Below are 11138 nucleotides of genomic sequence, written 5' to 3'. Positions count from 1 at the left end.
TATTGAGTTCTAGGCTATGACTGTCCATTCCTATCACCTTGACCGCATGTTCCATGTTCCATGCAAACAAGACAACACCAGGAAATCCACTTAGATGAATATGTTTAACAAGTGCTGTTATTATTATTCACAATACTTTGGGTTGCTAGGGCCAGATGATTAGGGTGGCTACAGGAATAAGGAGAAAAAAGAAAGACTAGAACATTTGGAAGTGAGAATGTGTTCACCATAAGTAATTTGAGAAAATAATTTTGTTTGTAAAATGTAATCATATTTCCTACTACTTGTAAGAATATTCAGATATCTCACTTTCCTTGTTTTACAAGAAAGTTTACTAGAGTGCTCGCTTCGGCAGCACATATACTAAAATTGGAACGATACAGAGATTAGCATGGCCCCTGCGCAAGGATGACACGCAAATTCGTGAAGCGTTCCATATTTTTAATAAAAAAAAAAGAAAGTTTACTAGAATAATAGGTGACTAGAAGACAAGAAAAGTGAACTCTACTGAAGTAATTTCTGGATCTCCTTAAAGTTTTCAAATTCCTACTGCTTTGAACTTAATGCACCTGCTGCATTCCCATAACTTACATACAATTCTTATCATTGGCATTGATTTCTTGGAAGGAAACAGTAGTTTTTACTTCCCTTTCAATTAGTTTCTTTGAGTTTTCTGACTCAATGCATCAAAATCAGTATATAGCATTAATAAGATCAGTAACTATTTCTTATATGCCTATTATTCATGATTTTGAGCTTAGAGATGGTGATTAAAACCTTATCCTGACCTTTAAGGGTAGGACATCAGATTGAACAGACCAGCCTGGAATTAGAAGGAACTAAGGGACATTGGAAGGGAAATAAGAATAATATTCAATTGAATAATGAATATTGCAAGGTGGATTAAAGACAGTGTTCAGGGGAGCAGGGAGTAAAAGGTACTCTAGGTACATGAAATAAGAGGAAGGTTTTCATGAAGGATGTGGGCTTCATTTGGAAAGGGAAGGATGAGTTTGGATAACTTAAAAAGAGGAGTGCCACAAGAGAAAGCTCGGAGGTTTGGTTAGACCTGCACCTGAGTAGTGATAGTTATGGTGAAAACAGGCTGTTTGTTGGTATAAGGAAAAGTACTGATGAGTAGGCTGCAGTTTCTCAGGTTAGAGGTTCACTAAAACAACAACAACCACATATTAAGATTTAAAAATGAAGATAGAGGGATCCCTGGGTGGCGCAGCGGTTTGGCGCCTGCCTTTGGCCCAGGGCGCGATCCTGGAGACCCGAGATCGAGTCCCACGTCGGGCTCCCGGTGCATGGGGCCTGCTTTCTCCCTCTGCCTGTGTCTCTGCCTCTCTCTCTCTCTGTGTGTGACTATCATAAATAAATAAAAAAAAATTTTAAAAAAACGAAGATAGAAGGAGCTATTGGAGATTTTGAAAGTGATGGATTGATTATAGCAGTATTTTAGGAAGACGAATCTGGCACCAGCTCTCTGCAAGGTGAAAAAGAATGTAGTGCAGAGGACGTCATCGCAATGGGATAACTGGTGTCACTGCAGAAATAAGGAGAAAAAGAAAGACTAGTCTGTTTAGAAGTAAAAATATGACCATGCAGGTAATTGGAAGAAATAATCATTGAATGTTTACTGTGTGCAAGGGACTAACTATGCTTAGAACAGACAGAAACATAGGGAGTAAGGAAGAGAAAAGAATTAAAGACGGCTGTCTGGTTTCTGATGGGAAGAGTGAAAAACGGATTTCACCAGGAAGAGGACGTGTTATGGCTCTAGCATGTGGGAAGACTTTAAGGGAGGGGCCCAAAGAACTGAAACTCAACACAATCTAAATAAGAGATTTTGCCTCAAATTTTTCCAAAAGAGCGTGCGTTGACATCCGTGTGTACGTACCTGCATCTACCATACTGCTATATCTATCATCAAAGGAAGGGAGACTACAATTATATACACAAGGATATTATGTTTCTTTGATCTACTTCTGGTGTAAAACTGTTATGTTTAAAGATATTCATAATGGGCTCTGCTTACGGAGAGTGGTTGTAATGTTTCAAATTCCAGCGGGCATTTTTCTTCTAGCTCTTTGCACTATTATTTAGATTTTGAAATAATATAATTACAGTATTTCGACTGGGTACCTTGCAACTTAAATTCTAGAAGTTACCTTCTTTTCATTATGTAGCCAAATTAATATTTTTTATACTTAGCTCTTTGAAACTACACTGTGTATAAAACTTCTCTTTCTCTTTCTTTCTTTCCTTTTCTTTCTTTCCTTTGTCCTTTCTTTTTTCCAGACAAATATTTTATGGCACACTCATGCTTATTCTTCCTAATGCCTCAAGATTCCTGCATGTTGATATCTGTCTGGCTATGTATTTGACTACAGCTTTCCAGTGTGGGTGGATGGTTTTTGTAAAAATATGCAGTTAAGCTAGATGAGTCTTAACTCAGGGAAAAAAAAATATATATGTTTGGGTTCTGTGTTTTATCTAGAAACATGTTGCCTTTATAGGTATGCTGATGTAGGTATATGATATGGCACAAGATTATCCTTTTTTTTTTTAACCTTAAGCCATGATGGAATATCTGACTTTAACTGCTCGCTCTCTGTTTCCCAGAGCACGTGGCCCATAGTTCTCACATATAATTGTGTTTCCAGTTAGGCTACTGTGAGTGCTTAAAAATACTATCTTGGATGCTGAGTCTGCTCTGCTGGCCCTCGCCTGTAGGAGAACTATTAAAAGAATAATGGAAATACATATACATGTATACATAATATAAAATATATTGTGTGTAATCAAAATACTAAAAATTTATAAAACATTCTTCATTTTGAGAGAGTATTCTATGATATCATGTGGGAGTCGATGTCACTGAAAGTAATGGTGTCATATAACTATAAATATCAACATATTTCGCCAAGTGTTCCAGATAATATTAGATAGGGGAAAACCAGTCTATTAAAAGAACTAATTGATGCCTCCAAATGCAAGTAGATTCTAAACACGTTGTCTTTCTTGGAATATGTTGCCTGCCCCCATCCTGGTGATGTGAATAAAGGAAGACAACTCTTGGAATATCAGAATCCATCTGACTCCTCCAAAAGAACACGATCAATTCCTTTCCTGATACCATTGCAATGACATATTAGATTTTAATAATATTAGAAAAATCTCAACGATTGTATGAGAAAGCGTTGGGTCTGATTTATATAAGTTCTTAAAAACTAGCAACAGAAGTCAGGCAATTGGAGGGGGGTATATAAAATACAACATCCCACTTTGCTGATGGTGTTCATCATTAACAGAGTCAGTCATACGTTCATTACATGTATAATGCTAAAGCTGGGACAAGGATTCTGAGCTCTGTGCTTGTCTTTCCATAAGCCAATTTAAATTACAAGGAGTGCCCAGGGCATACTGATTTCATGAGACCCTGAACCCATCATGGTGCAGCTCTTCCTGGGATGGGGAATGGCAGCCACAGCCCATCACAGAAGCATAGATATACTAAGATATCCCATTACTTCCCTGGTAAGTAATACTTCCTTTTGGGGGATTTGGGCGAGGCAGCATATTCTCCCCTTATTAAAGGATGGTAGGACAGAATATGAGGGTCGAAGCAGACAATATCTGGTTCATACTCAGGGAAGGTTTGTTGAATGAATATTGTGTAGGGACGCCTGGGTGGCTCAGTGGTTGAGCACCTGCCTTTGGCTCAAGTTGTGATCTGGGGGTCCTGGGATCGAGTCCTGCATGGGGTTCCCCACATGGAGCCTGCTTCTCCCTCTGCCTGTGTCTCTGTCCCTCTCTATAATCAATAGAATAAAATATTAATAATCAAATCTTTTAAAAAATTGCATAAATGCTCTAGATGCTTAAGTCATGAAGCTAAAACAAAAACAAAATCCTGTCCTAAGAAGCTCACCATTTAATGGGGCTAAAAGACAGACCATCTGATAGTGACAAAACACTTGAGTAAACACTCTAACGGAGCTATGCCCTGGAAGCAATAGATGGGTAGGGCGGAACTGCATCTCTGCCTGTGGGAAAACAGGCAGGAGGTTTTCACAGGGAAGCGGAAACTCAGCGGAGGCCTGAGCAAGGGATTCGTACCCGTCCATCAAGTCGACAAACTAGAGGGCATCTCATCACTGACCTCGATGCCCCCATGGCCGATTCAGTTACTTGTGGCTGAACCTCAACTTGACACTTGCCCTGCTGAGCCACTAATTGCAGAAATACCTTTGATCATGTTCTCAGTTTCCACTTGGATACAACCGGTGCCCTCTGTCCCTCTTTCCTTTTAACTGACGTTTTGCTTTAAGCTTTGTTTGCCCAAATCTAAGTTCTTACTTAGCCTTTCTCACATCCTGTCGCCCGATCACCCACTCTGAGCCCTAACTTTGATAATGGATATCTTTTTAACATTCCTGGTTTTAAGAACAAGAAAGCATGGTAACTGGTGCTGTCAGAAAACCCCACGGTCACAGGTGCCTTCTGACTTGAGAAAACACAATAATATTTAGGGGCAAGTGTGTCACATTGACCTCGAGGCATTTATCGACAGGCTGAAAACAATTAATGAGTGCATATTTCTGCACTTGTGAAGAGCAAATTGTTGAGATAATTATTACTGGAGAGTCACCTGTGAATTCTTTCTTTTAGAGTCCCTTGTCTTTCCCTCACTGTTTGGAATCTGATAAACGACTGCTCTGCGCAAAAAGAAAGTTACTTAATTGACCCTCACCTTTGGCTTTTTGTGCTTGGTTAGTCATTCTCAACCAAGGGTGATTTCTGTCCTCAGGGACATATATATATATATATATATATATATTATGACCATGACAGAGAGAAACTCCAGAAAATATTGGAAGTAAAGCTCTGAATTAAGTGAAACCAAAGAGCTGGAGATATTAAAGAAAGAGAGACATCAACATGCATTCAGCGGGGAGAGAACAACAGGGCCCAGAGTACAGCATCCTTGGGTGACCCTTTGTGAGGGAGAAGTTATCATTACTGTAATTCTACTTTACCCCATAGGCTGGCATGACAGTAGCAGGATTTACAGTTCTCTGCTTCTCACCAATCTTTTTTTTTTCCCAGCCAACCTTTTCCTTGTACTTCTGAACAAAACAATTTTGGTTTCCAAATGGGACTTGTCGTGTGGACCTTGTTATTTATTTTTTATGGCAGCAATGGACTAATTTTTGTGCAGTATTTACACCTGTGGCAATTTTATCAAGGTGATTGACTGCTTCCCTATAAAATGCACACCTGCACATTCCCCCAGAAGTTTCCTTGAGGTTTCAGGGAGTTCATGGATATGAACTCCCACACACACCACCCCCACCCCCCCCCTGCCAAGCTCATCCACAGAGTCCAGGAGTTCATGGATCTTAGATTTAGAACACCTGCTTTCTAGAAACTAAAAGCAAAGCACACAGAAGGCTAGACTGATGTTTCAACATAGGAATTGAAGGGGAATGGAGCCTGGAAACGCAGAGCTGTGATAGTGAGGGGCAGTAAGAGAATCTTCAGATTGAATCCCTCTGCTGAATCATAAAAGTCATCCTATATTGTCCTAGTTTCTGAACGTTTTGAATTTTATTTTTTTAAAGATTTTATTTATTTATTCATGAGAAACACACAGAGAGAGGCAGAGACCCAGGCAGAGGGAGAAGCAGGCTCCATGCAGGGAGCCTGACGTGGGACTTGATCCCAGGTCTCCAGGATCACACCCTGGGCTGAAGGCAGACGTTCAACCTCTGAGCCACCCAGGTGCTCCCGAACATTTTGAATTTTAAAACTATTAAGCTAAGGTGGACCAATGCCAGGACGAATATCCCTACTAAATAGCCTTGGATTCCTCATAAGTGTGCTCGGGATGAAGCTCTGTCTCTCAGCTTCAGTGTGGCTTCAGCTACAGATGCAGATGCTCAGATGGAAATGAAAAATAGAAAATACTGTGTGGAAACAGTGTAAGCTCCCTCCATGGGGAGTATGTGGCTTTTCTTGCCCAACTTATGTTAACCTTGGTGTTTTCACTGATTTACTTCATGACCGTGGGCAAATGACAACCTTAGAGCTGTAGTCTTTCCCGCAAAATGGGAAAAACTTCCATTTACATCACCTGGTGGCTGGCACCATGTGTCTGTCTTTGATTCTCAAGGGTTTGAAGGCTGTAAAAATTCTGGTATGACTGCAGGCAAAATACCTACATATTTGACATAATTTGCTCTTAGGCAGATTTTATTATGCAAACAGAGAAACGACACATCATCAAGTTTGAACCTGTAGAGCACAAACAGTGCTCTTTCTCTCCACCCCTGTGTTTCTCTTTCTGCCCTAGTAAGCGTGAAGAAAAGCAATGGTGCCAGTCTGAGATGCAGATACAGGTTTCTAGAGGCAGACCACATGCAGAGGTACCATACGTTGCATGCGATGCAGTAGAGTGAGTTTGCAGACAGTGAGCTAGGTCCTGAGGCCAGTCTTTGGTTCCAGGCTCCGTCTTGAGTTTACGTTATTCATTCGCTCAGGCTTTGAGCTCCTGTTGCTGAATTAGAATATCAAACCAAACTAAACAAAGCAAAGCAAATGGTCTCTGCCAAGGAGACCGTCCAATCGTCCCAAGACTAGTGATAGAAAAGAAAATTGCAAATTTTATCAGCAGTGTGGAAGCAGTCCAAGGTGCTCCCCCCTCCCCCCCGTAGCATAATGTTCATGGCTTTACTAAAAGTTCTCTCATTTGTGGTATGAAAATGCAATGGCATCCAGAGATTTAATTGCAGATTCCATAATCCAAACGTAGAACAAAAAACTTTTTTTTTTTTGAGTTTTGCTTTCTTTATGTAATGACTAAGGATAGGGAGGTTTTAGCTGCTGCTTTGGGACCTAACACTGCAGGAGGTGTGAGGTTCTGCCCATAGCCACTGCCGGTACTAGTGGTCACAGAGGAACACGGGAGCCAGACAACTGGATATGGTGAGAAGATACTATTATTTCAGGAGAGACATTGCAAGTGAGTCAAGTAAACGAAAGGTACAAAGATAGAAAGATTTCAAGAAAAGGTATTTATGTGAAGGGGTCTGAGAGAAATGGGGCAGTTAATTATTGTGCAATTTAAAGAACAAGAAAGTAGAGATGCCTGGGTGGCTCAGCGGTTGAGCGTCTGCCTTCAGCTCAGGGCTTGATCCCAGGGTCCCGGGATCAAGTTCCGCATCGGAGTCACTGCAAGGAGCCTGCTTCTCCCTCGCCTGTGTCTCTGCCTCTCTCTTTGTGTCTCTCATGAACAAATAAATAAAATCTTTTTTTTTAAATTTTTATTTATTTATGATAGTCACACACAGAGAGAGGCAGAGACACAGGCAGAGGGAGAAGCAGGCTCCATGCACCGGGAGCCCGACGTGGGATTCGATCCCGGGTCTCCAGGATCGCGCCCTAGGCCAAAGGCAGGCACTAAACCGCTGCACCACCCAGGGATCCCAAATAAATAAAATCTTAAAAAAAAAAATAAAGAACAAGAAAGTTAGCACTACTGTTTCTCACTTTTGGTTTCTGGGACACGACAGCAGTACTTTAATTTGCAGGAAAGCCAGAGCATAAAAGCAAGGGTGGCAAGAATGGGAAGGAGCTCCTCTTCATCCAGCATCACTTAGTGAATTTTCATGATTCGAAATTTAACATGTCAAAGGCTCGTTTGTTCACTTCAAACTTAGTTTTTTTTCTAAACCTTGTTCTTTCTTAGAAAGCATTAGGGAGTTGTGGGTATAAAAGCACTTTGATTTTCTGCTGCATAACTCTGTAATCTCTTAAATTCCCAATTTTCTCATAATATTGATCTCTTAGGTGATTGTGATAATTAAGGTAAAGAGTATCACCACTGAGATAGAGGATAGCGTGGGTAACTGTGACTCTCCCAACTTTCTTCCTTGCAAAAAACTTCACCAGTGTATTCAGTAGTTAACATAGGACTCACACTGCCATTGTGTGTAGATGTGTGTGTGGGTGTGTGCACGTGTGCATGCATGTGCTTACATTTCATAGCTTTAAACTCCCTGAAAAAGGATTTCTTTTTGTCTGGTTTTGGTCCGTTTGTGCCAGGAAAGTGCCTGGCACATAATAAATGCTCAGTAAATGACTGTTGCTTTATTAACAAATCCTTTAATCGACTTTATAATGTCCTGAATTAATACATAGAAAAAAGCAAGCAAAACCAAATCTCATTGGAATTGTTAGTGAGAAATACTCATATAATCCCATCACCACCCAGAGCAGCTAACTCTTAATATTTGGGAGAAGCGAAGAGCATCCCTAACAGAATAGTGCTGAATAATAGAGTCAATTCCTATTTATATCTCCCAAGTGTTACAAGATTGTAGGGAATTTCAGCATTTCTCTCAGAGAGGGATTAAGAGAGGAGCAGAAGCAAATAAGTGCATGTGTTGCACGTCAGGAGGTGAGACTATACATAAGAAAGACCGCCACTGCCCAAGGGTGTGGGGTAGCGTGAGAGGAAGAGATCCTCCATCCCGTCTTTGGACCAAGACCACACCTGGGAAGAAGGGCAATAGCTTCTCAGAAATTTATTTAATTTGGGAAATTGCAAGTGTCTCTCATCTTTTCGAAAGGTAAACAGAAGCCCTGCCACCTCCTCCTGACTCCTATCTCTACCCTCTACACACACAGGGGGGTGAGAACACCCCGAAGGACATTAACATTGTCTCTGTGCTCTGTGAGAAAACCTGTATTTTGAATTACTGCGAAGAAGGAAGGAAGAAATCTTCAGAGTAGAGACAGTCTCTCCTGGAGCTGGTATCATCAGAACTAAGCTTTTGAATTGAGAAAAATGACACTAATGTCCTTCTTGTCCACCTTTCTGTTCCTAAACCTCAGATGTGTCAGATACACAGTGCTCAGAACTTTTTTAAAAAGATTTTATTTATTTATTCATGAGAAACACAGAGAGAAAGTCAGAGACACAGGCAGAGGGAGAAGCAGGCTCCATGCAGGGAGCCCGATGTGGGACTTGATCCCAGGACTCCGGGATCACGCCCTGAGCCAAAGGCAGATGCTAACCACTGAGCCACCCAGGTGCCCAGTGCTAAGAATTTTTTTAGAACAAAATACATTTTACCTTATGGTCCCCTCCTCTTTGAGCGAGGATAGGCATGGGGGTTAAGTGCATCACCTTTCATGTTTCTCATAGAAGCAGATGATGAAAAGCACTATCCTGTGCCTGAAAGCCTTCCAAAAAGGCAATATTAGAATGAATGTTAGAATTTAAACCTGGAATTAATGCTTATAGTGAAAAAAAAGTATTTTCCATATGTTGTCTTTGGGAGAACTTCCCATCCAATTTTTTTTAAGATTTTAATTATTTATTTAAGAGAGAAAGTGAGAGAGAGAGCATGAACATGAGCAGGGCAGAGGGAGAGGGTGAAATAGACTCCAAGCTGAGCAGGGAGCCTGATGTGGGGCTCGATCCCAGGACCCAGGGATGGCTTGAGCCACAGGCAGATGCTTAACCAACTGAACCACCCAGGTGCTCCCCCTCCCAGTTTTAACATGAAGACAAAATTGGTTCACTTCTTGCTTCCAGGGAGGAAAAGGTTAAATTTGTTCCCAATCTAAATTTTTACTGCGTTAGTTTTTGTTGTAATCTCAATTTGTAAGAGTTACTGCCTGTAAACAGCTGGGGTCTTGCTCAGGTCTTCATTTCCATGACTACTATAAACTCATAGTAAGAAGAGGATTTGGAGCTGATTTTGTAATGAGCCCCCTTTCTTTGCGAAGCATGGTTAGCAGATAAAAATATAGAGTTTTTAGAAAAAAGGACAGTGGAAACTTCTGCCCCCGTTCTCTTCTTCTAGAGAGAACAGAAAGAAAACTACTGCAAGCCTGTTTATTTAAAGCCTATTTCAGAGGGTTTACCAAGGAGGCCAAAACACATGAGGCTATTGTGTTTTTTAAATTTTGTTCTCTAATCTATCCATCGATAAAGAGCAGAGCTCAGGATAAGATAGCAAGAGATTCCAAATTTGCAGAGTCTAGATGGATCAAGATTTAAACAAAAGAGGACAACTAATATACTTGTTAGAGCACATTTTTTCCCCATTCTCTACCTTATCCTCGCCTGTTTCTCACAAAGGTAATAAAACATGATTGATCTCATTATCATCTTTAAAGTTCAAGGTAACTACAGACAGATTTTTGGGAACAAGGGAGTCTGGATCTTTGGATCATCCCTTTCTTCTCTGGGTGTTTACCTCAGAGCCAAAAAAAAAAAAATCAACTTTTTCTCTCAAGTTTCAGTTAAAATTCTTTTTTATTTTTTAACAGTTTTTTTTAATTTTTATTTATTTATGATAGTCACACACACAGAGAGAGAGAGAGGCAGAGACACAGGCAGAGGGAGAAGCAGGCTCCATGCACCGGGAGCCCGACGTGGGATTCGATCCAGGGTCTCCAGGATCGCACCCTGGGCCAAAGGCAGGTGCTAAACCGCTGCGCCACCCAGGCATCCCTTCAGTTTAAATTCTAGGTTCTGTGTGATCATAAAAAAAGTTTTGGGAAAAATATATCTTTTTTTCCTTCTGAGTTTCTAGGAACCAAAGAATAAGTATATAAAGAAAATGGTTTAAGATGTTTTGTATTCTGTTATATTGTCTTGTTTCCAATATTATCTGTTTTTACATATTCATATCTGTTTCTGTATTCTTCATTTATTGTAGCAGTATCATTCATTTATGTGAAGGTGCAAAATTATGGTGATTTCTTAATGTCTCGCAAATCCCAAAAGTTACATAAAATACTCAATTTTTAAAGAGAAATATTCAGTTCTTCTAAGCTTCTCTTTTGTCTCTAGCTCACCCAGCAATTCCAAAGCCTTTTGATCAAACCAGTCACAGTGTGATATCATCTCCACGGAGGCTCGGCCCCATACAAGTTTCAGGTTCCACTGGAGCTGCCGGCACAGAGGAAGGAATTCAGTAATGGGTGAGTCTCAGGGCAGAAGTGTGTATGTTGTAGGTCTCCTTCCAGTACTTTAGTCCAAAGTAAAGGTCCTAAAGGGGTACGGAGATTTCAGATTCAAATTTAACTAGACCCAGATTGGGTATTAGGGCTTT

The 11138-nt window shown here is 40.6% G+C and overlaps 1 non-coding gene across 1 annotated transcript; it reads left to right on the top strand.

Annotated features, from left to right (window-relative positions):
• The first annotated feature begins 339 nt into the window (after nt 1-339).
• LOC129504664 (U6 spliceosomal RNA) lies at nt 340-443 on the top strand. The gene has a single exon (XR_008663397.1). It is a non-coding gene; the product is annotated as a U6 spliceosomal RNA (small nuclear RNA).
• The last annotated feature ends 10695 nt before the right edge of the window (nt 444-11138 follow it).

This window comes from Nyctereutes procyonoides, unplaced genomic scaffold, assembly GCF_905146905.1.
Source record: "Nyctereutes procyonoides isolate TBG_1078 unplaced genomic scaffold, NYPRO_anot_genome, whole genome shotgun sequence".
In the NCBI taxonomy this organism is placed as follows: Eukaryota; Metazoa; Chordata; class Mammalia; order Carnivora; family Canidae; genus Nyctereutes; species Nyctereutes procyonoides.
Note: the sequence above shows the minus strand (reverse complement) of the source record. Positions and strands in the feature narration are given on the sequence as shown.